This window comes from Phalacrocorax aristotelis, chromosome 1 (genome assembly GCF_949628215.1).
Source record: "Phalacrocorax aristotelis chromosome 1, bGulAri2.1, whole genome shotgun sequence".
NCBI lineage: Eukaryota > Metazoa > Chordata > Aves > Suliformes > Phalacrocoracidae > Phalacrocorax > Phalacrocorax aristotelis.
Genome location: NC_134276.1, coordinates 3,793,566 through 3,818,455, shown reverse-complemented (window position 1 = coordinate 3,818,455; position 24,890 = coordinate 3,793,566). Strand labels below are relative to the sequence as shown.

Sequence of the window (24,890 nt, the reverse complement as noted above, 5' to 3'; positions counted from 1 at the left end):
CTGGGGTGGTCAACCTTATTTAACTCCACAAGAGTCACATAACCCTGACTTGTTTGAACAGTTTAAAGAGGAGCAACATCACTGGTTTCAGGAGAATCACACCGGCAGAAAGCCAGCACAGACAACCTGAATGAATCCAGCCCCTGAAACAGCTGGGACTGATGCACTTGAGAAGGAAACATCTGCTCTACAGGAAGAAGGTCAAAAGCTGGCTACTAGCCAGGAAAGGAATTTGAGATCATGGTGAAAATATCTCTGAAATGTCTGAACAGACCATAGTTAGGAGCAGAAGAGACAGCAGAGACAAGGCTGGATTGCCATCCTAGGGCAACGCAATGTGCATTAAATGCTTGGTGCAGGCTGCTCTGGGCAGCGCTGGTTAGATGCTACTTGGAGGAGCCATTCGACATCCCGGGAATTTTGATGTGATTGCACCATAGGCAGTGACAGGAGTCCTCCATCCTTCCCTGAGCTTGAGGGTGGAAGATAAAGGGGTGTCAGGACCGTGGGAGAGAGCATCCTCTGGAGTTAGACATGGTCAACAGCCTGTTGCTGCTTTAACCAGCACTGCCAGGGGTGGGGGAGATTAGCCTTCTGCAAGCTAACCTGAAGGTTGCCCAAATGCTGCTCCAGTCCACAGGCTGGATAGTACCCATGTGCAAATCTTTGGATGCTACTGCACAAAAAAATATAGCGGTGTAGTGTCTCAGTCTGAGACTGGTTCCATGGCTGACCCTCCTTCAAATAAATTAATGGAAAAACCTGCCAAAACATGTCAGTGGAGAAACTTCACTGAACCAAGTAGAGGTTTTCCCTGGTTTACATCACAGCAGAATGGGGCAAGTATGGCCTTTGTCCTTCTGGTAGAGCTGGAAGCCAAGGAAGGTCCTGCAGGTGGGGACCCCCACTGAGACAAGGATCCAAACCGTACTTGGCAGGTGTCACTTGTGTGGCTTCAGGACATATGTGGGTGCTTCCTGGAGGATTTTTACCCTGTCTTCCCTGGTATGGTTCCTGCAATGATCTGCTGGAGAGCAGGACCAAGCAGGGTCCCTGCTGAGCACAAGAGACTGGCATGGGCAATGGCAGCTCTGTCACTCCTTGGTCTGCCTGCAACGCCTGACCTGTACAGCAACACTGAGAACTGTGCTCCTGCTTCCTTTACCCTCTGTGACCCCTCTGCTGTGCAAAGCAGGCTGGGGTAACTGCAGAGCAGGAGGAAGAGCCCAGGCACAGCACAGTGCTGCAGCAGGGAGAGGAGTGGATGGTCCTTGGGCAGACATGGTCCTCACTTTGCTCCTCTGGGGGAAAACCCCATGGAGCAGCTGTGCTGCAACCTCCTGCATGTAATTATCACTCCAGTCACCTCTTCTGGGCTTCAGCTCTTCTTCTTCCTGACTCCATGTCAAACACGGAGGGGTAAAGGCAGGGTGATGCCAGGCTGCCTGCCTCCTGGGCCACTCAGCATCCCTTATTGTGTTTGCTCAGCTGTGGCTTATTCCACTTTGGAGGCATTTCCCTAAAACCTAAAACCTAAAACCAGCAGTGATGGTGGGGAGGAAATTTGCCTTCTGTTCCCTCCCTAAAAAGCGTTGTACCTCTTTAAAGAAGCTACTAAATAAGTACAGGAGTTTTTCTACCCATATAGTGGGTAAAGATGCTGCTATAAAACCTTTGGACAACACAGCAGTTTGATCAAGTGACTTAATTTCCAGTGCAAAGCACCTGACAACATACTGCATTAACAAGATAAAACCCTTGTTTATCTTGCTGGGACTGGGAATGGCTCTGCTCCCATCCTTGCTGTATGACGATTAGCAGGTTTCCTACACCTGCCCACTCTCCTCTGTCTTTCATACCCTCTTACAGTCAGGTTTTTAGGACTGGGGCAACCTCTGAGTTGTATCAGGGTGAGGTTAAGGGGTGCCCCAGTAATAGAGTAGTTGCTGAACAAGAGGAGTCACTGCTGCCCTTCTGGGACTTCCCAGGGACACCTGAGAGTGAGCTCAGCCCCAGGGTTAGGTTACCCTGTGTGTTACCCAGACAGGTTCCCTGGGTGCCCCAGAAGCATCACTCTGTGCCTCCAGGATGTTCTACTTCCAGCCCAAAGTGACTCACTTGCTCCTTTCTCCGGGCTGCCTTTTTCTTCCAGACTTCAGCCATGGTACAGGGTCATGTTTGGGGTTTTCTGCTGAGATGAATCCTTGTCTGTCAGTGGGACAGGGTCCTTCTCCCTTCACCTTACCCTACTTGCAGGAGAAGGAGTTTGTGTATTGTCATAGCCACAAAAAATATATTTTGGAGAGGACTTTAAACCTAATGATTCAGGGTGGGAATCAATGTCAGTGGTACTCCTCCAGCAGGCAGAGCTCCTCACAGTGTCTCACACAACAGGGTTGTCCTCGTCCCACCAGTTACTGGAAAAGGTGGACATGGAGATACTAAAGGCAGCCCCGCCCTGCCAAGAAACCCCTCTAATAGCATATTCCTATGGATATTTTCATTTCAACATAGAAAACAAGCTATTACACAAGTAAAGCATCGCCCGGACAAATGGGGAGAGCTGTAGGTTTTGTTTTCCTATGTAGGTTGCGGGGTGGAGTGTGCTTGCGGTGTTATGGGCAAGCAGGCTTCGTGGTGGGTGTGAATATTATAAGGTCTCTGACCCTTACATGTTAGTGCTTACATCACTGCGGGGAAAAGCACTCAAACAGCCATAATGTGGATTAGCCGTGTTTCCTCCTTCTGGGACATACTGCAGCAGTCCAGATTTTCAAGTGCTCAGCTCTCAGCTGTGACCCCTTCCGAAAATCTGTCCCCTAGCTCTGGGAGCTCTCCTGGCTCCAGACTCTGCAAACACTCCCCATGTGTCAGTGCACAGAGAAAAAAATACAAGAAACAACAACTGCAGAAACACCCAAGCCCCATATGGAACAAAGAGGGTATTTAGAGATCCTGAATAAGAGTCACCGCGCCCCGAAAAGGCTACTATTTAGTATTTTTCCTTCTACTTTCATTTCCTAACTGCCTCAGACGTCCTTTTGCAGGCTTTTATGGCAGGAGGGATGATGCGTTGCTCTCTGCCCCTGGTGAGACAGCCAGCTTGGGTCCTGCAGTCCCTGCCTGAGCAAAGCCCTCGTTGTCTCGAGAACTTTTCAGGGAAAGTTTCCTCCAACTGCTCGGCTGGGCTTGCTGCCAGCAAAGCCAGCCCCTCTGGGCTCATCAGAAGAGACCTTGTACTACATTTTCCACTATACTTATCTAATCTTGGCTTGCGTCCATCTAGTGTTTGTGCAGTAATTACCTCACTAGGCAAAACAGTTCCACTGCCTAATTGTCTTCACTCTCAGGAAATTGTTCCTAATAGCCAACTAAATTTAATCTCCCTTTCCTTGCTCCATCCACCGCAGCAAACCTGTGCAGCCCTTCACCCTCTGCTTATGGTTCTATACATGAAGCGATTATATAGTGTTATCTGCTCTTATTTCTCTAGGTCAAACACGTAAAATTACTTTCTAGGACTTGTGTGAGTCACAACCATCATCCTTAACTCAGTTTCCTTGGCCTTGTTTGAACTCCTTTCTGCAGTTTTGCCACGTCCAAAACTGAAGCGTGATCAGCTCCCAAGTGCATTGAAATCACGAATAAGGCTACCACAAAACAACTTTTCCTTAAAAAAACAGGAATCTAAAAAGAAGAGAGGGTTTTTTAAAAGTTCACCTAGATCTTGAGCCTTGAGAGTTTTTTTTAAACTTTTTTTCCAGTGGCTTTCAATGATTGATATATCCTTGATTTTCTAAATGGAAGGTAAATGTATGCAGATGATCTTTAAATAAAATGTCCTGTATTTTACCAAATGAGTTGGCACTGCTGGAACAGAGCAAACTTAAGGGCATAACAGTAGCTATGAGTCATAATACAAACCAAAAGGGTAGTCCTTGTCCCCTTGTTTCCCACAAGCCTGAATTGGCAAACATTTTTGGTGGGGTATCTTGCCTTAAAAGAGTCAGTAGATATCAGAGAAATTTCTGACTTCTCAACTTGAAGGCCCTCCCAAGAGCCTTGAAAACAGCAGCAGAGACAATCCAAAATTACTGAGTCCATATTTTGGGTGGTAGAAGACCCGTAGGTCCGTCTGCTGGAGTTTCGTTCTAGAGAGGAGCAAAGCTGAGGGCTAGGTGAAGCAAGGATCAGATGGGGTTCTGCTTTGGTGTGTGCTGTGTAGGAATTTAATAGGAATTTAAGTGTGTGCTGGGGGAAGTGATCTGAGATGTCAAGGTGTATTCATATTCGAGAGCCATTGAATGAGGAGGGCATGGTGCATGGGGCTTGCTGGAAAGCTGCCACATGAGAAAGAGCAGTTCTGCTCCCAGTCTTTGCCCCTGAAAGAGCTGATGACCTCCCCCTGCACCCCTCTGCCACTGAGGACTGCAGAAACAGTGATTGGTTTTCACAATGTCTAATAGAAACTTCCCTTCAATCAGCCCCCTCCAGCCTTTGCACCGTAACCAGGCCCTATGTACGCTGTGTCTGTACAGGGACCACAAGTTCAGGTTGCTCTCCAAGTCTGCCCTTGAGCCTTCTTCTCAATGTGTCATGTCCTGCAACACCAGGCATCTTTAGGAAGCCTGTTCTGAGTTGTGTCTCCATCTTCTACTCAACAGAGCAGCAGCAGGGCCAGGATATGGGGTCAGCCAAGCATCTCAGTGGGCTTGGGGCTGGCTGAGAGGCCAGTTTCTGTTGCCTGTCCATCTTCTCTGCTCTAGTGTGCCCTCCCGAATGTGTCCTTTGCCACAGCTCTGTGATGCAGGGTCCACATATCCTCACATACACAGGCAGCCCGCTTCCTAAAAACTCCACGTAGCTACCTCACCTTCACTACAGTGATTTCTCCACCAGCTCCTTTCCAAGAGGAAATGACTATTATCCAGCTCACAGACATATGCGACTGGCCCAGCAGAGCCTCATGGTGGGAGCAAGTGGGAGGAAAAAGGGTTGTCTTCGAGCTCAGACGATTGCACCATCCTGGCAGAACCAGTTTCCCCAATGAGTCGCATCCTGCTGGGCTTTTAACACCCCTGTGTTAGCACCTCCGTGTCTCTCATGTCTGTGCTATACCCAAACCCTGCTGGGAAGGGGGTTGGTCTTCTTGAGAAAGCCTGTTGCTGATGGGAGAGCTGGGATTTCCCCGTGCACCTCCCCCTGTTTGAGCCATTGCAAGCCATGTGTCTGCTTTAGCACTGCAAAGGCTTCCTCTGAGGACTGAACCCTGACGGTTATCACCAAGGACTGCTTGCTGGCACAGCTGGTGTGTGCTGGCTGCTAAGCCAGGAGCTAAGGAAAGTTTGCCCCCATCTTGCTTTACAGATTGCCTTTAGGTCTCCAAGCATTTGGCTCAGGGGTTTCACCTGTGTTTGTGCAGGACCTAGTACAACCACTTCAGTTTGTGCCAAGTAACCCATGCCTTCCTGCAATGAAGATGCTCCATATCAATAAAGAAGAGGATCAAGGCCATGAAGGGGGTGTTACGACAAACCTACACGCTGAAGCGTTGTAGGAGAGAGTTGTAGGTGAAACGGGAAAGCTCCCATGTTAACTCCTCCAACCCACAATGAGTTTTTAGTCTCGACTGCTGGTGGAAAGACCATTTGCCCTTGTGAAAGCAAACAGCGCACATGTCATATTGAAACCAGGGGAGGCAGGAAACACAGAACCCCATGGTGCTGTTCTTGAATAAAACCATTTTTCAAAGGCAGGACTGTGCTTTAAAACAGAGCCATGGCTTGTGAAAGGACTGACTCAATACGTGCTGGGATCTGCAGGGTCCCAGGGAGGATGCCAGCTCTGATGACAGGATTTTTTTTTTGTATGGTAGGGACCTCTGGTTAGTTTTCTGCAGCAAAACTATTCACAACAACAGACACACACACACATAAAAATCCCCATGACTTTTCCCTAATGGGAAGAAACGTAGTGATCAAAATTTTGGCCCTTTTAAAACCCCTTTGAAGTCAGAGGCCGAGGTTTTGTAGTTGTTTTTATTAAAGCTCTCTGTAACTGCTGACATATGCTGCACATATGGTTTCAATGTGATTAGACTTCTGATCTGTTTTCTTTCTTTTTGACTTGACAAAGTACCTACTCACTAGCCACATTTCCATGAGGAAGGGACTTTTAATAAGATTCCCAGAAAGAAATGCACTTCTGCAGATTCACTAAACAAATAATAATCTCTCTTTTTTGATTTCTTTGTCCTCCCTTTGAAATATGTGGGAATTTGCCCAAAGGAGGGAAGCTTTACGTGGGACCATGCTTTACTTCCCCAAATGCCCTCAGGAAAAATTACTCAAGGGTAATTACACATCTTTGCAGATGCACTGGGAATACACAGATCACTTGCTCTAGTTAGACAGCACTGGATCTGCAAGCATAAAGCTATGTTATTATTTGTAGCGTGGAAAACGTCTGGAGGCCCCGTTGGCAAATGAGATGCCCCTGGGCGAGATGCTGCTTGCAGCAGGGGGTGGAAATTCAGCCCCATCTCCTGAAGAAGACAATCTTAAAGAAGAATGGTGTGCTGCAGTCATGAGGATCACTGCAGGCAGCACAGATGCTCTCTGGGGTTTCCTCTTAAGTACCATTATGAGGGTTAAGGGTATGTCTTGAATGTCTTCAGGTGGCAGGTTGGGACCTTCGAGTCTTGAAGACCACCTGAGATCTGCATGAATCGATACCCAGAGACAAAGGTCCTCCTCGCTTGTTTGGCTCTTCTAAAGATCTTGGTGTCAGAGTAAAGTTTGGCCCCATGTACACTAACAAAGCAGTTGCCGTATAACAGCAGATTTATGCTCAGCCTCCTCTTGTGTCCTGGATGGTAGCTAAGCCCTGATGCCGCCAGGCACAGCAGGAGAGGTTCAGGGCTCTGCTCCACGCGTGGTGCCAGACCTGTCCGCCCAATCCTGCCGCACAGAGGCAGCTACTGGTTGTCAGAGTATATCGACATCTATGTTGCTTGTGAAATTTTCACCACCTCATTTTGTTTCTGCACACCTCTGATCTCTCTCTTTGTCCTATTAACTTCCCGTAGGTCTGCCATTTCTCATTCCCTTTAGAAATACCTAATCCTGCTTTGAATCCTAACAGTTTCCCCCATGTGATTCTTGTGGCAATGAATCCTCCAGGCTCATCAAACATGAGGTAAAATCAGAAGAGCTGATGCAAAAATGGTACCTACCCTTCCCAATTCATCCCCTATGCAGCCAAACCCTCCCAACCTTTTCAGGGGCCTTGTTTTATTGTATCTGCTCCGTTTAAGCGCCAGTTTTTTTCCAGCAGTGAACTTTGCATTTACCCACATGGATAAAAACGGTTGTGAATTTTCCTGACCCGTTGCCTGTTAATTACGAAGTTCAGGAGATGCAAGATTAACCCCGGGCTGCGAAGTGTCTAAGCTGAAGTCAGCTGATAAAAGCAGAACGCAAAATCACTGCTGCGCTCAGTTTGCCAAGATAAAAGTTCACTAAGTTTGTAAATGCTTGCAAAATACTTGTGTAATAGAAGAGCAAAGGTCATGTAAGTACCTGACTAGTTGTGAGAGAGGGAAGAAAAAGTAGGTATGGAGATGTACAGAATATTTTGACTAGTTTATAAAGCTATATGATAAGAAAGCACTGCTGTCACAGCCTCGGCTCTTGGGTGAACAAGTTTTTATGAAGAAAATAAGGTAATGAGTGAGCAAGATTTACTCTTGAGATTTCCAATAAAAATATATCTTGTCCAATCACGTCGCTTCATGCAACACCAGCTGCTCTACCAGTCCAACAGGCAATTTTAAACTGGGATGCAAGCATGATCTCAGCCATCCTCTCCACATATCATTTTCTCTCCCTATCTCTTGGAAATAAGCACCTCTTCCCTTTCATTAGCATCACCTCTACCCTACAGGTACGAGGCGGTCTAACTAGTACAAGTCTAATTAAATGCAAGACACTTGTTCTCAAAGTTAGCTGCTCTCACTTTAGCCCAAGAGAAGCTGTGCACTCGGCATCTTGGTAACTTTCTCCAGCTATATCTAGTGGGTAATAAGACACTGTTTCTATTGCAAACCTGCTTTGGCTCAGTTGATCTGGTGTTTCATGCCCTTTGTTTGCCTTGAACTGTGTTCAGACAACCTGGGTTAGCCTCTGTCAATCTTCAGCCCTTACTCTTGTGACCTCAAATGCCAAGATGCCAAGTGGGATTTAGATGAAAATTCCCTGAAGTGTCCTACTCTGGGTGAAAAGAGCAAAGGGGGAGGCTTTAAAACTTGAACTGTGGGGCACTGGGGCTTACTGGGGGAAGGGGCATGTGTTCAAGCATCCCCTGCCAGCATCCAGGTTGGGTCACCTGGCTTGGGGCACATGTGGTCTCAGTGAAGGTGCCCATTCAATTTGTTCATGAAACTAATGAAATCAAAGTTTTATTTGAAAAGCACCATCCTGACCAAGAGTTTGCATGACTTTTGGTGACATCTGAGCGTATCGTGCCTCGGTGACATCTGGGCACATTAAAGGTTACTTCATGTTAGTCACACTGAGCAACACCTCACCCCTCACCTGGGAAAAGGTAAAGAAGAAGGGTTTGATAATAAAAGGAGTATCTCTGAACAACAGCAAAAGTCAGTTTTATCAGCTGCTTGGCATGTGCAGCATCTTGTTTCCCTTTGCTGAGAAGCACCTATTACTTTCTACTGACTGCAAGCTAATAAATTGCCAGGCCAATGACACATGTCTGAGTATCAAACGATCATACTGCAAAGGTTAAGGTGACAAGACAGCAGTTGTAAATACAGCATTTTGCTCAAGGCTGCAGAGATCCAAGTGGTCTGAGCATGCTGGATGTTTTCTGCTAGACAGCTCTGCTGATTAAGTAGGGGGACAAGGATTTTTTCCTTTGCAGAGTTCATGCTGGAAAATCCTGTTTGTTTAACCATCAGCTGCTGTGTCAGGAGAGTTCACCAAAAGCGTACCACCAGAGTTCAAACCGTGTTCTCCTTTGGAAACTGGAGGGAAAATTTAGACCAAGCTTCAATTTAAAGATGAATGACACGTTTATAATTAATGATGCCAACACACCAAGGGCTCTTTAACAGTCAGCAATGAACTTAGAATCATAGAATCATTAAGGTTGGAAAAGACATCTAGGATCATCAAGTCCAACCATCAACCCAACACCCCCAGGCCTCCTAAACCATGCTCTGAAGTGCCACATCTACATGTCTTTTAAATACCCCCCAGGGACGGTGACTCCCCCACCTCTCTGGGCAGCCTGTGCCAGGGCCTGACCGCTCTGGCAGGGAAGGCATTTTCCCTCACATCCAACCTAACCCTCCCCTGACGCAGCTTGAGGCCGTTCCCTCTCGCCCTGTCACTGGTGACTTGGGAGCAGAGACCAGCCCCCCCCTCACTCCAGCCCCTCTCAGGCAGCTGCAGGGAGCGAGAAGGGCTCCCCTCAGCCCCCCCTTCTCCAGGCTAAACCCCCCCAGCCCCCTCAGCCGCCCCCCAGCACACTTGTGCTCCAGACCCTGCCCCAGCCCCGCTGCCCTTCTCTGGACACGCTCCAGCCCCTCCAGGGCCTTTTTGTCCCGAGGGGCCCAAACCTGAGCCCAGCACTCGAGGTGGGGCCTCCCCAGGGCCGAGCACAGGGGCCCCATCCCTGCCCGGCTCCTGCTGGCCACACCAGGGCTGACACAAGCCCGGGGGCTGGTGGCCTCCTTGGCCACCTGGGCACTGCTGGCTCATGCCCAGCCGGCTGTCAGCCAGCACCCCCAGGGCCTTCTCCGCCGGGCACTTCCCAGCCCCTCTGCCCCAGGCCTGGGGCGCTGCCTGGGGTTGGTGTGACCCAAGGGCAGGACCCGGCACTTGGCCTTGTTAAACCTCACACAACTGGCCTCGGCCCATGGATCCAGCCTGTCCAGGTCCCTCTGCAGAGCCTTCCTGCCCTCGCGCAGATCGGCACTCCTGCCCAACTTGGTGTCATCTGCAAACTGACTGAGGGTGGACCCGATCCCCTCATCCAGACCATTGATAAAGATACTAAACAAGACTACTTAGTGCCTTTTGGTGTAAAATGCTTCTGTTTCATGTAGGAAGAAGAGGCACATCAGAGGGAATGTTTTCCAAAATATTCACATCCTCTTTTTAGTATCCTTAAGCCAAGATACACCTAAAACGGGACCTAAATGAAACATCAGTGGATGTCCACACAAATCCTGGTCCTGCAGCAGCCCACATCTAGAGACTCAGCAGCCTGAGGAGCATGAAGGGGATTTGCCCTCAGGTCTGTACCATGCAGATGTGCAGTACAGGACCCAAACTCCCTTTGAGACCATGAAGAGCCGTCATCTCATGTCCTTTCTGTAGCCAGCAGCAGCAATCAGTGCCTGCTCAGGATGCTGCTCCACCATACAGGACTGTCACCGGGTGATGCCAATACCCTCCCTTCTGGTGGCTTTGGGACATGCCTAGCTCCCACCTACTGTCTGCATGAAGGCAAGAAATTCAGCTTGAGGGTCCCACCTTTCATAGGATCATAGGATAATGTGGGCTGGAAGGGGCCTCAGGAGGTACCAGCCCAACCTGCTGCTCCAAGCAGAGATGGATACAAGCCTGTGGACATACCCTACCCTGTAAATGCCCTTTGACATGTTCATGGCTGGCACTAACTTCATCCCAGCTGGCAGACTGAGATGGTCTGGTCTGAATCACTCCTGGCTGTCAAGAATAGTCAGCTTCCAAAATGTGTTCCCTGAATACAGCCCAGAGACATTCATACCCTCGGGTCTTAAATCTTCTCAGCTTCCAGTTACGGATCCTGTCCTCCCCGCAGGGTCACTGGGAATGTCCTCAGGGCAGTCCCTTGTTTTCCTTTTACTTAAGCATCGTTCGTCCACACGCTGTGAAATGGGGAGGTTCCAATCTGATTTATTACCTGGGATCTGCTCATTAAAGACCTGTAATTTCCAGAATTCTTTGTGCAAGCAAAGAACAGCTTTCATAGGCTATCAGGGGAAAAATCATTATTTCCACAGCCCATGCAATAGCTCCCTTAAAATTTGCTCATAGTGCCTTGCAGCCCAGCAGCCAAGGTTACAGCAGATTCCTTATTTTAGCCTTGCCATCTAATTACATGCTGCAAACGCAGCTAACACCCATGGTCTAACATTGCTTTAATGAAATCTCCTCAGTGGGGACTTGGAGAGGAAAAAAAAGAAATAAAAAGGGACAGATATACACTACCCGTCCTGACGAAGTTGTTAATTTTACACTGACGACAGCAAAGCCCTGAGGTGTCGGCTGACTGCTGACACAAACTTTATTCACGGCATTAAAATTGTGGCCTTCTTGTAGCATTCAAGGTGCCTTGGCCTTCCTAACTAGGAATGCCCTTGAGGGGAGCGTTTGCTTTCCCATGCTTTTGGCAGGTCAGGGGCTGAGGCCTCGAAAATTGCCGACACGCACGTCATCTAGCCCAGTGAGGTCAAAGGATTCATTGTGTGAGAAAGCTCTGGTTAGAGGAGGATTTGCAAAATCAAACCCTAACTGACTGTGAATTGTGCTGGCCCAGGGTAGCTGCATCCCTACGATGTGAGAGAGCCACTTGTTGCAAATGCAGTGGGAAGAACTTGGAGCTCTATTAGGTTTTAACCCTGATGGCACCTGCTCATGGTCAGAGGAAATTTATGTTATAGGGCCCAGAACTTCACCTGACCTGCCCTTTTCTCGTGCCCTCTCAGACACCAGCTGAGAAAATAGTGTGGATAACAATATAGTGCAATAATTGCATATTCACCTTATTCTTTAATTTTCCTAATGAAAGCTATATAAAAATCTAAAAAAGCAAGTTTAAGACAAACAAACATACATACATATATGTATAGATATATCTTTCTATTAGAAGAGGTAAATAGTAAACAAGAAGAGGTAAATAGGAAAGAGAAGAAGAGGTAAATAGTGAACAAGAACCTATCCAGAATTCTTAGATGGGTAATGCTTTACCTCTGCCTAAGCAAAGTCTGAACACTGAAGGAAGAAATGCATCACTGGGTGGGGCATAAATTGTGTAGCAAAAGTAAATCTCATCTAAACTAATCAAAACAAGCGCATATATCTCTAAGTGTGGCACACAGTAAAACGGTATTTTTAACAAAGCCAACATACATCCTGTGCTACCTGTGAGCAGGAACTGATGGTGGTGCCCCTTTTCTCCTCATGGCCATCTTCATTCATGACCATCTAGATTCATCCCCAACCTCTGGCAGTTCCCGCCCTTCAGCTGAGCAAGATCGGACACTCCCCTGGGTCTTCAACATGAAATACCAGGGAAACGAAAGCAAACAAGACCCTGGTTTGAGACATGTTCATCTCAGGGGAACTCGTTAGGCAATGGTATATCCTGCACTTACTTCTGAACTGAGTGCAGAGAATTGTAATTGGCCTAAGAAGATTTTCAGAGAAAATATCAACTTTTAATTTCCAAAAGAAAAAGGTCATATGTTCCAACAGTTAATCACTTCTCTGTTATGTCTGTCTCTACTTTCAGGTCAATGCACCCTTTCCTATTAGATCAGCAGACCTTTCTTGTGCAATCAAACACCCTTCCCACACAAAATTTCAAACAATATGTCCTTAAGGAAAAAAGTAGTCAAGAGCATGCTGGAGGGGCAATATAACATTGCTCCTTTGCTTCATAGCTAAGTTCCAGCTTACTGGGGCTGACCAGAGTGGATTTCAACTTGAATCTCACATCTTTGGTTTCCCAGCAAAATACCATTGCTGAGAAATGCAATCCCAGCTTCGGTCTCCAAGGGACTGTCCCTAACTGCTATACCTCTGTTCAAGTCATTAACTGGAAACTTGGACTTGAGCCTACAAATGTGTGACCCTCCCTGTCATTGATTGCTAGCATCTGAGCGAGTGATTTAATAATCCTGTACTAAAAACACGGAAAGAACATGACTGTGAGAACACTGTGGGAATGGCGGGAGCTCAGGAAGTACCATATTCCTGCAGAGAGGAGCCTGCACTCACAGGGAAAACTGAGCACAATAACGCATGGCCCAGCTCCAGAGAGATGTTGAAAAAACAGGAGAAAACACTCTTTTTCATGCTAAAACACCTCCTTGTTTTATCAGGTTGGTTAAAAGAAATTCTCTTCGTTAGGAGCAGGGGTATTATTATTGCATGGCCTCTTCATGCCTTTAAACAGGGAGCTCCTTTGACATATGCCTGCTGGCAGCAAGCGCTTTCCTTCCGTATGAATGGCTCTTATTTCCCTTCCTTTTCCTCAGCCTCACTTGTACCATCACATCAGGCGTAATATTTAACCCAGCTGAGCTCCTTTTGATACATCTATTTTCTATATTTAGGAAACATTTCCCATTTATTCTGAGGGGCCAGAGTTCCTTGACTTGGATTGCTTCTAAATCCAGCCTGGGGAAGGGGAAAGGGGGGGCGCAGGGAAGAGTTCCTCCAGATCAGCAATGTTGGCACAACGGTCCCCGCACAGCATGTGGTAAAATGCTACAGTCGGGGAAATGTCGGGCTGATTCAGCCTGAATGGCTGCAGGATGGGAAAAGTCCCAATTTGCTTGGCTCAGCATAATCTTTTGGGCCAGTGCCTGGATGATTATTATTGCTATATCCTTCCAGATCAAGGCCAGATATCAACAGGAGCCTATCTTCCTGTTTGCTGTGTGGTTAAACAAGGCCAGGGAGCAATATGTAAGTATCTAAGGCGTTTCAAAGCATTTAAGGAATTTCATGAATGACAGCTCTATCAGTGAAAGGCTTCCTTGCTTGTGATACAGCATAGCTGTCCAAGGACACCGCTATAGGAACATATATCTCCTTGCTCCAGCCAGGAGTCTGGGCTGTCCAAGCTCCATTGCTGACTCCTTCTGTCATCCTGAGCAATCCACGTAGCAGCTGCTTTTTGGTTTGACTTCCCCAGCTACAAAGATGGGTTCACTTATGTGTTTATCTTCAGTTATAACCAAGCAAAACCATGACTGGGAGATTTTGATTCCTAACACCATGAAATTAAAGGGCTGTTCCATCCAATGGTCTTGATCCATTTAGAAGATGGGGTTTGTTTTGTTTAGTTTGAAATTTTTTTTCACTGTGTTCAGATTTATGATTTCAATACCCACCCTAAGAATCAGAAAGTGCCTTGTTCTGGCAATTAGTTCATGAAAATCTCTGATCTCGGGTCTTGAGAGGAAAGGCAGATTCAGATAACAGAGTTCTTTATCAGGTGGGTCTCATTTAAAATCACTTAAGTAGAACAAAAGCTTTTCTGAACTGGGGGGTACACTTGATCTTCCTCCTGCTCGGAGCGTAACATTATTTTCTCTGGAAATCTGCAATTTGTTGACAAAGGGGAGCAAATCACTCAGGCTCCACAATAGCTCCTTTTATTGCTCTGTATATCTATCATCAAGTTTGTTTAGCAATGCTTTTAAAGAATTAGTGCCAAAGTCTACCTTGGTGATTTTGGTGCAAATCTAGATTAGTTTCACAGAAGCAGTAGAATTAATTCCGATTAAGGTTGCTAAAAGGAGTAGAGTTTGGCTCTTAATCTATTAGATTTGGTTTTCTGCCACAGTAAGTGCTCCAGAGGTCCATTTCTCTGGATCTACTTTACAAACCACCTTCTAGTGCCATCACTTTACAGCTGTGCTGCTTCCTCCCATGCTGGTGTCCTGCCATTGGGAAATCTACCTGCTGGCTTTCAGGGATCTCACCCAAGGGGTAAGTTATCAGAGCCTGATTTACCAAAAAAAAGAATGCCTCTTTTTTTTTCTTTTGAGGGGTGGAGTCCCTGCTGTCTTTCATCAGCAGTTCTGGGATGTTGTCAAACTGGACCTCTCCTTTTTTCCTTTCTTGTCTCCATCATCTCTGAAGGTACCTTAGTCTTCTTAATCTGTAATGTGGTGCTGGTACAAGCGTCTTTCCAAGTCTGCAGTTCTCCCTGCGTGTGTAATTTTACCATAGCAATCTCTTCCCCCTTGGTTTTTCATACACGGAGAGACAAAGGGGACCCTGAGATTGTAGTGTTGTCCCAGTGGTCCCAGCTAAAGACTAGATAGGATTTTCTTCATGTGGCCAAGAAGGCCAACGGTGTCCTGGGGTGCATGAAAAGGCATGGGGCCAGCAGGGCGAGGAAGGTTCTCCTCCCCCTCTGCTCCGCCCCAGTGAGGCCACAGCTGCAGGGCTGCGGCCAGTTCTGGGCCCCCCAGTTCAAGAAGGGCAGGGAACTGCTGGAGCAAGGCCAGCGCAGAGCTGCCAAGGGGATCAGGGGCTGGAGCATCTCCCTCGTGAGGAAAGGCTGAGAGACCTGGGCTTGTTCAGCCTGGAGGAGAGAAGGCTGAGGGGGATCTCATCAATGCCTATAAATATCTGAAGGGTGGGTGTCAGGAGGATGGGGCCGGGCTCTTTTCAGTGGTGCCCAACGCCAGGCCAAGGGGCCACGGGCACAAGCTGGAACACGGGAAGTTCCACCTGAACGTGAGGAGAAACCCCTTTGCTGTGCGGGTGCCAGAGCAGGGGCACAGGCTGCCCAGAGAGGCTGTGGGGTCCCTTCCCTGGAGACATTCACCCCCCGCCTGGACGCGGCCCTGTGCCCCTGCTCTGGGGGTGCCTGCTCACGCAGGGGGTGGGACGGGGTGAGCTCCAGAGGGCCCTTCCAACCCCCACCAGCCTGGGAGTCTGTGGTTCTGTGACTCTGTAACTCTGTGATTCTGTGATGTGCTGCCTGGCAGAAAGGCTTAGCCCACGCTCCTATTCTCTTGGCATAAGTAGAAAGCCCTCTTCAGAGGAAAGCCAAACTGTCCAAAGGAGAGTTATTGGGCTGTGCTGCTGCCATCTGATGCAGCATTGCCTGAACGGGCATTGAACTTGGCTCTACCCGGCCTGAAGCAAACATGACTTGAAGAGAGAGCTAAGAGCACATCCTGGGGGTAAAACATGCAAAATGGAGACTGTCTAGGCTGAAGAAGCAGGCCTGGTGAGGAGATGGGAGAAAAGTACATTAAAAGCTGCTGCAGAGAGGAAGAAATATTATTTTCTTCTTGTCTGTGCTGGCAAGAAGCTCAGGTTAGATACTAGTTTGGACAACTTTATATCTAAATCGGGTTGCAAAGGGAAAATATGGTGTGGCATCACACATGGCAGGTGTTGCAGTTATCACAATTTAGATGCTTCTTGGTTTGAAATTGCTGAGAATCATCTAAGAGGCTCTTTCGAGTTTTCTATCAGTCTTCTTCAGCGTGGGTCTGTGAGCATACAGTATGTGACAACCACCATCATACCAACATGCCATTTCCCCACTTCAATATCCTGAGCGTGTGAAGGAGAATGATAAAGGGTCTATTCCAAGAAAGGAGACATGCTGCTGTATTTTAATGCCCTTTCTGCCTAGAGGTTGATGTTCCCCCCTTGCTGCAATTTTTACGGGGGAGGGGGAGACGCGGAAATCCTTAGTCCCTGGACTCCCCCCTGTTTGACCTGCTCCCTTCTATTCTCCTGGTGATCTCCAATCATTCATCTGCCACCAACCCTTCCCACTTCTCCCACCATTTTCCCCGCTCCTCTTCTTCTTCAGTAAACCCAATGCTTTTCTCCTCTGGTCTCTCCTCAAAGCCAACAATGTTCTCCCATTTCTGACGCCGACCTCCCTCCTCCCAGGTGTTGTTCCCGCTTTCTATATCTTTTGGCATTCACAGGCAGAAGGGGACGTGAGGGTTAACTTCCCTGTGAACATCTCCTTTCCTGCAATTTTTTTTTATAATCAGTGAGGCTTTGTGGTTATTCTGGCTCCGTTCTATCCCTCAGTTGAACCCTTCCACTGAGGCAGCTCTGTAGCTCTAATTTGCCAGTGAGGTTTTTCTTCTGGGAAAAGAAAACAGTGGACAGATCTGTACTTCACAGATATGGGTCGTTAGCAAGTTGGCCAGCAAATGGGAGCAATTCCTGGGCTGGAAATGGCTTTTCCATCAGTTAGAACATCACATGGGCTTTGCAGAAGTGTCTGTGAGAGGCTGCAGCCACAAGGGCTGAAGAGCCTTTTTGTCCAGGACCTTTTCGGTTGAACATAGAGCAGGAAGAAATTGGCTTGAATATTGTACCAGTGGGTAACTCCTCCATTTCCTATTTTATCCCATAAAGGAACCTTTGTCTTGTATATGATAAGGAGGGTGGAGGAAGAAGGTAAATTGCACCTGTGAAGTTACCCTTGTTGAGCAAGACTGCTTTGCCCCAGTGGGAACACCTTTCGGTTAGTCTTTTTTCTTCATCTTCTTTTTGTTTCACTGATATTAAATCTTTTCACCTAAAAATATCCATTGATATTGACATCATGGGAGACGGATACCCTTGAACAGCTGGTGATCCTTGAGGTCCTCAGCAACATGCCCTTGGAGATCCTTACTTGATCTGAATTGTGTTGGGTTTCAAGCCCTTGGCAAAGGCGCTTTTTTTGTGGAAAGGACACGATTTGGTTGACTTCAGACCTTTTAACAGGTATGAATATTACCACTGCAAGGGCTGGGCAGCTCCTGCCACTGCAGAGAGAAGGGAAAAGACAAAGACCTGGAGTGGATAGTTGTGAGGGACACCTGTACTTAGGGGTTTGCAGGCAGGAGACAAAGGCAATGAATAATGCTTCTGTCACCTTATCTCCCAGAGGTCGACAGAGGAGCTGTAGCCTCCTGGTCTTCTCTCAGCAGCAAAGGTTGTTGAGAAAGTTGGTGGTGATGATGGAAATGCTTGTCTGGTAGTGGCATGCCTGACTTTCCAGGATTCTGGCAGATATGCAGGTAGCAGGGCCAAAGCTTTTCAGGTGCACTGGGCATGCTGCTGCCCAAGGAGCTGTACCTACTACTCTACATCAAACCTACTGAGACCTCCAGAGCACAATGTACTGCATTCAGCCCAGCTACCATCAGGTAGCTTGAGGGACATCACATGTGGCTGCAGAGGAACCAGCCAAGTGGCAGCAGGTCTGGGTCTGTCCTCACTTTCTTGGGCATTGATGCCAAAGTGGCTGAAAAAAGCAGTTGGGTGCCTGGAATGGTGGATCTGAATATGGGTCTTTCTCCTTCAGCATCATGGGCTGACCCCATCAGCAGCTCATGCAATCCTTCCTGCTCACCATTTGTTTTGCGTAAACACATGCAAAACAATCAACAGGAAGGTAATTTACAGCTTGTCCTGAGTCTTACCCATACTATTTAACAGTCATCATTAGTTTTCACAGGCATTGGTTGCTCCAAATCCCCAAATTTCCTGGTTTCATCCTGAAAACCATATTGCACCGGAATCCAGACCTGCACTCTGGGATTTATCTCAGACTCAGACATTATGAGAACATACAGATACAGAAGCAAATATAAATGGCCCCAAAGGCTTTCAGGATGAGTTCCTCCTGGGGTGCCTCGTGGGACTTGTGCCTCTCAAAGGAGAGGGGAAAACAGCTGCTGTGATTTGCCTCCACTCTGAATACCCTACACTTCCAGCATCTCTGCCCTTGCCACAATCAAGTCACTCTAGTGGCTGTTTTGCTGCTCCTGGGTCCATTTCTGTGGCTTCTGGGCTCCACAGTAGGGATGAACTGGTTTCGAAGTGAAAAATTCAACATGTTGCATGAACTTAGGTTGTGCTTGCAAATGGACTTTCTGGGAAAGTGAAGCATTTGAGGAGCTCTTTTTAAATTAAGGTTGTGAGCTGGCACTCAACTCCTGCTGTGAAGAAATAGCACACAAAAAGGAAGTACCAGAACTCAGTTAAGAGCTGCTGCCACTGCTCGTGAGCACATATTGGAATATGTACCTCAGTCCCCTGAATAAGCCCCAGGGACCAAAAGAAACCAAATTAATGTTATAATTTTCATGGAAAGCATTGTATTCGCAGGGTCAGGGCCTGCCTTCAGTGAAGAGGGGAGGGAGAAAGGTATAACGGATTAATAGGGAGCAAAAGGTTGTGCACTGGAGCAGAAAAAGGCACCCCAATCTTCTGCCAAAGAAGGAGGCAGCAGTTCCCATTCGCTGATCTGTTGTGCTGCTTTGTCTCACCAGGAAGGGCTTCCTGGTGTGGTGTCTTCTTGTGAAGGCTTGCTCCTCAAAGCTAAGAGGTTTCAGCTTTGCTCTCCGTTTTGCTGTGACCTCCCCACAGATCATGCAAAGGTGAGCCTACAGAGAGGCTGAGGAGCCCCTAGTCCACATGTAACCCCTCCACCCTCATTTCCTTGGCTGAACTGTGGCTCCAAAGCACTTATCACAGAGCCAAAACCAGCTTCAGCAGCTCTCACCCTGCCCCTGGTTGCTATTCCCTTCCATGGGTTGTTTCAACTCATCCTACAGCTCTAAAAAAAAAATCCTCATATTTTTTTGGCAGGGTCATTTTTAACTTGGATCAATTCACAGGTTTAGCATAAGACCCCCAGCCGGCTGCATGGGAATGTCTCAAAGTGGTAGCATGCAGCCAGCTGGGGAGGGTACATGGGGGTAGGGAAGAGGTGGAGGGAGAGTAGTTACATCTGCTTTGCCAACAAAAGTATGACTAGTGTTTTACCACCAGCTGAGGCAACATGGTTGTTGCTGAGATAAGCCCTTCTCCTGTCTTGGGAGAGGCTGGTGAGGAGCAAGGGAGATGGGAAATATTGGAGAGGGTAGGGAAGCAACCCCTCTTCAACAGTAATAAGTTGCAGCATTGGCTTACTGAACAAGGTTGACCACAGCCCAAAAGTCTTTGCAAAGCTGGCTTTGAGAACAGATGAAGTCCTGAGTTAGTCATGGCCAGTGGCAATGTTCTCAAGCACTTTGCAGCTTGTCCTGAAACACCACCCCAATGGTGGCTTTACCTGCTTTGTATTCTCCCCACACTGTCCGTAAGAGCCAGTGCTGGGAGATTCCCTTGATTTTGTTAGGGATGCATCATTTATCTCCTTCAGCTTTTTAATTTTACGCTTCTCTTGCTGATATTGAGAAGGACCCAGAATGAAGGTGTCTGACATTTTGCATGTGTTTACTTAAATTTGGTTTTCCCATTTCATTTGATTAATTCTGTTTGTGTTTGTTTTATTCAGTTGGTGATGGAGTGTAGGATCATGCATGTCTGAAAGACTCTGTAATTGCATTGCCTGTCTTCTGATAGTACAATTAATCAGGCATATTAATCATCACTCCTTTCTAATTATTGCCTCCCAAGTAGATATATAACCCTGAAAATTCGAGCATAAACCTAAATCTTTACAGACTTATTCCTATTAATAACAGTTATAGATGTGGTGACTTCCTCCATAACCCCTGGGAAAGGAGTAGTGGCCCTTTGTGATGAGTTATTTATGCCAACTTGATTTGATTTTAAGACCTTGGTCATTTACATGCTTTAATTGATGGAAGTTATTTCCCTGGAGCTTGAAGTCTTATATTTGATTTATTTCCCAAGAATAACAATCTGTTTGTAGGTGCTCTGGATAGACAGTGTTTTGTGATATTTCAGTTATTGCTTTACTTCCTAATAGTCTACAAAAAGGCTGTTAAAAGTCTTTAAGTCACTTATTAAGAGGAGTCTTGAGTAATATGTGCCTTGGCTAATATATGACTTGCATGGATGGCAATGCATAGGTGGATTATAAACCTGTCAAAAGGCACTTTGGCTTCTAGTTATGTTCTTTGGCAGGAAATAAATGCCATTCCTCTATGAGCTCTATTATCTTAAGCATATCCATGCCTCATTTGAAAGGGATTGTTAAGATTTATTGCCCAGCATTTGTTGTGATACCTGAAGGAGTCTGCTGTTGCTGAGGCTGCATTAGGTGGGAAAAGAGGTTCCTGAGCCGAGCAATGTCTATGGAGTAAGGAATTCACTGGGAGTTCAGCATTGTGAAGCTGAAGTTTTGCAAAATACTGTTTAATGAGAGAGATTTTAGTGTCTTTGACACTCTGAGGTCCTCCACTGTGTTGATCCAAAGCTTGAGAGCTCATAATACTACTACAACAGACCCAAAATACACTCTTGCTATGGTGCTGGGTCGTTGCAGTCCGGAAACGCATGGCTGGGGACCATCTGTGTGAGCCTTTGTATGAAGGCAATATTTTTCTCTGGTTTAAGTATTATAAGGTAAGGACTGGACTTACTGGATGCTGGACTTGACCGCTGAAGGACCATAGTGTATTTTCATAAGCAGGTGGTTTGGAACAGGAGAGTTTTCAGGGAATTTCCAAAGCACTGAGAAACTGACTGCTGGTAGATGCAAGTGGAAATGATTGTAAATAGCTCATTGCACTAATTATGCAAATTATTGTATTTACACTGATAGGAACTCAAGGAGGCCACGCAGCTTAGTCTGGATGCACACAGGTGTAACTAGAACGTGAAGCCTAGTCCATCACCTGCCTTGGCTCAGGACCTTTACAGACCCCCAGTAACCCATGGCTGATCACAGATCATGTAGTAAAAGCCTGCCCTCGAGGATGGAAACTCTGTCTGAAGCTTTTGCAGAGCAGCATGGGCATGGAAAGCCCTGTATTACAGCTGTCACTGGGGTACAGAAGATTTTTCCCTCCTTGCTATCCATTTTATTACCAACAGTTCTCATTTCCCTAATTCAATTAGCTAGCAAAAGACCATTTACATTCATTAAATAAATCAGCATTCTGGTTCATTGTGAAGCTAATGATCCAGTCTCTAATTCATGCGATTACAAGGAACTTGATAAACAAAAGTAGCTGCTGCAGCAAGCACCTGCCCTGGTGAAACCCAGCTTTGCCAGCTCCATCCTTTCAATGCTCACCACATGGAGAGCCCGGTGCCCCCTGCCCTCTCCCTTTCATACCTGGATGCTGCAGGGATCAATGGAAGATGTGTGTGGTCCTCATTCTCCCCCTCTTCCAAGGGCATGGTGGGTCTTTGCTCTGTGGAGTACATGCCTGCTTACCCACAGAGGGTAGGTGTTGTACAGAGGGCTGCATGGAAAAGCCTGCTATTTAACTCAAAATTAAGTATTTGGGGTTTTTGCAGCTTTGGAGGCCGTTGGTTTGATCTTGGGTACTGTGAAGGTGGGAGGTCTCAGGCAGTTTCCAGGAATTGAGAAATATCCACGGTTCAGAGTCAACCATGCAAGTGGCTGAAATTAATAGGAAGGAGACAACTAAACAACTTCATGGTGCAGGATCCAGCGGGGGGATCCAGGGGTGAGAAAAAGGGTGCAGCTGCCCCTGCTGTGTGGTGTAGACCATGTGGTGGGCTTTGGCTCGTAATGAAGAGGAGGGTGAGGGGACTGTGATCCCACTGTTGAACTTGCATTGAGCATGGTGTTAAGCTTAGTGGTCACCCTGGATAGATACTCTCTTAAGGTGATGGGTCTCATTTTCTAACCACCTGTGGTGGGTTGACCCTGGTTGGATGCCAGGTGCCCACCAAAGGCACTCTGTCATTCCCCCTCCTCAGCTGGACCCTGTCTTCCCCTATCTTAGGAGAGACAAAATATAATGAAAGGCTTATGGGTCAAGATAAGGTCAACAGTTACCGTCACAGGCAAAACAGACTCAATTTGGGGAAATTAGTGTAATTTATTAACAATCAAATTGGAGTATGGTAATGAAAAACAAAACAAAGTATTAAAACACCTTTTCTGCACCCCTCCCTTCTTCCTGGGCTTATTTTTACTCCCGATTTCTCTACCGCCTCCCCCTGAGCAGTGCAGGGGGACGGGGAATGGGGGTTGGGGCCAGTCCATCACACATTGTCTCTGCCGCTCCTTCCTCCTCAGGGGGGGCTCCTCACACTCTTCCCCTGCTCCAGCGTGGGGTCCCTCCCATGGAGACAGCCCTCCATGAACTTCCCCAACGCAGGTCCTTCCCACAGGCTGCAGTTCTTCATGAACTGCTCCAGCGTGGGCTCCTCTTCCCACAGGTCCTGCCAGGATCTTGCTCCACCGTGGGCTTCCCATGGGGCCACAGCCTCCTTCGGGCACCCACCTGCTCTGGCGTGGGGTCCTCCATGGGCTGCAGGTGGGTATCTGCTCCACCACTAACCTCCCTGGGCTGCAGGGGCACAGCCTGCCTCACCATGGTCTTCACCAGGGGCTGCAGGGGAATCTCTGCTCTGGCACCTGGAGCATCTCCTCCCCCTCGTTCTTCCCTGACCTTGGTGTCTGCAGGGTTGTTCCTCTCACATATTCTCACTCCTCTCCCTGGCTGTTTTTTTCCCCCTTAACTACGCTATCCCAGAGGCACTGCCACCATCGCTGATGGGCTCGGCCTTGGCCAGCTGCAGGTCCATCCTGCAGCCGACTGGTGTTGGCTCTATCTGACACAGGGGAAGTTTCTAGCAGCTTCTCACAGAAGCCACCCCTGTAGCCCTGCTGCTACCAAAACCTTGCCACACAAACCCAATACACCACCATAGTAATGCAAGTGGCTCCTCAAGAGAAACTGTGAGGATCTGACCAGAGTCTCATCTCTTTTACACCAGTAACGTTGGTGTCACTGGAGTCACTCCAAGTTCAGACCAGAATAATCCAAGCTAACAGAGGATTCTGCTTCCATCCCCTTGAGGGTAGGCATCCAGAGATGGGTGAGCTGAGATGAATCACTTCCTGCTCATTTTTTTTCTCGCACTGGAGAGTCATGCTCTGAAGCCTGAAATCCCAGCGTCACTCATCTGAGATGCATTCCCTTCGGGAGTACCAAGCTGTCCGGATGGAATTTGGCTTTCTTGTCACAGCTTGAATGTTCTCCTGACAGCTCTGTAGACCTTGACTGCACTGGCCCCCTGCAGCCCTGTTATTCATTTTTTTAAATTCTAGCGAGGGGAGGTATCCCTTTGCAGATCCAGTCCAGGACTTTCAAACTCAACCACATTTCTTAGCTTCTTGTGATAAGCTTGTGTCAAACACTTTTGAGATAATCTAGTCAGCAGGGCCCAGGTTTATCCTACATGTCATAGATTTCTAGCTGAGGTATCCAATCTGTGATCCTTTCTGACTGATATAAACTGCTTCAGCCTTCAGAGGGGGATTGAATCGAGTTAAGGTTCAGGACTATAACCTTGGTTGGGCCTTTACTGTAGTTTGGTCACTCTCTCTCCAAAGGCAAATACCTTCTTAATCAATTCCAAATGATGAACTATACAACAGAAAGCTGACAAAAACATAAGTTTAACTGCAGCATTGTTCCAAATCATGAAAATCTATTGTCTTTTTCATATATCTAAACCAATACCTGCTGTTTCCTGGAAGTCTTCAGTTTTTTGGTCCATCATTAAAAACAAAGCCTATCTGCATCTGTGCGCAGAATAATTGAAAAGGAGAATTTGACCGAAAGGTAATGTAATGGCTTTCTAAGCCCTCACAGGAAACAAAGATCTGTGGAAATGCAAAATACTGGAACAGGAAATACCTTTGTCTTTGGAAGCCACTAGTCGAAGTGTCCAAGGCTGCTTTTCTAGTGGGTGGAAAGAGAAAAGCACTTGTGCAGGTTGTTTCAAACCACCCTAATGCATGTGTCCAAAGTGGATTGGCTGAATCGCCCTCTGAAAATCTGTTTCCCTTGCCTGTAGAAAGAATACTTAGACTAAATGCTGATCTTTTTTAAACACGTAAACTTAAGTGATATGAATCATACCTTGGCATCTATTCACATAACCAACAGATATTGCAGAAAACAAGGAGAAATCTGCAGGTGCATTAGCCGAGAAACTGCCTCTGAGTCCTACAGGTGCAGAAGGACAAAACCTTCCCTGGAACCTTTCTGCTGTCTACTTCAGGACCTTAGTTTGTATGCTGGGGTCGTGAGCACAGTCACCTAAGGTGTAGCCAGTGGAGAGAAAGAGAAACATCTTCAGAGCGCA

At 47.2% G+C, this 24,890-nt stretch overlaps 1 long non-coding RNA gene across 2 annotated transcripts in view; it reads left to right on the top strand.

Moving 5' to 3' along the window:
* LOC142066672 (uncharacterized) overlaps positions 1-24,890 on the top strand; it is a 40,945-nt gene that overhangs the window by 1,012 nt on the left and 15,043 nt on the right. Inside the window, exon 4 of one of the 2 annotated variants that reach the window (XR_012663766.1) lies at positions 62-7,532. The exons of the other annotated variant lie outside the window; for it this stretch is intronic. This is a non-coding gene — a long non-coding RNA (uncharacterized LOC142066672). Of the gene's footprint in view, positions 1-61; positions 7,533-24,890 lie in introns of those variants that run through there. 2 annotated transcript variants of the gene reach the window in all.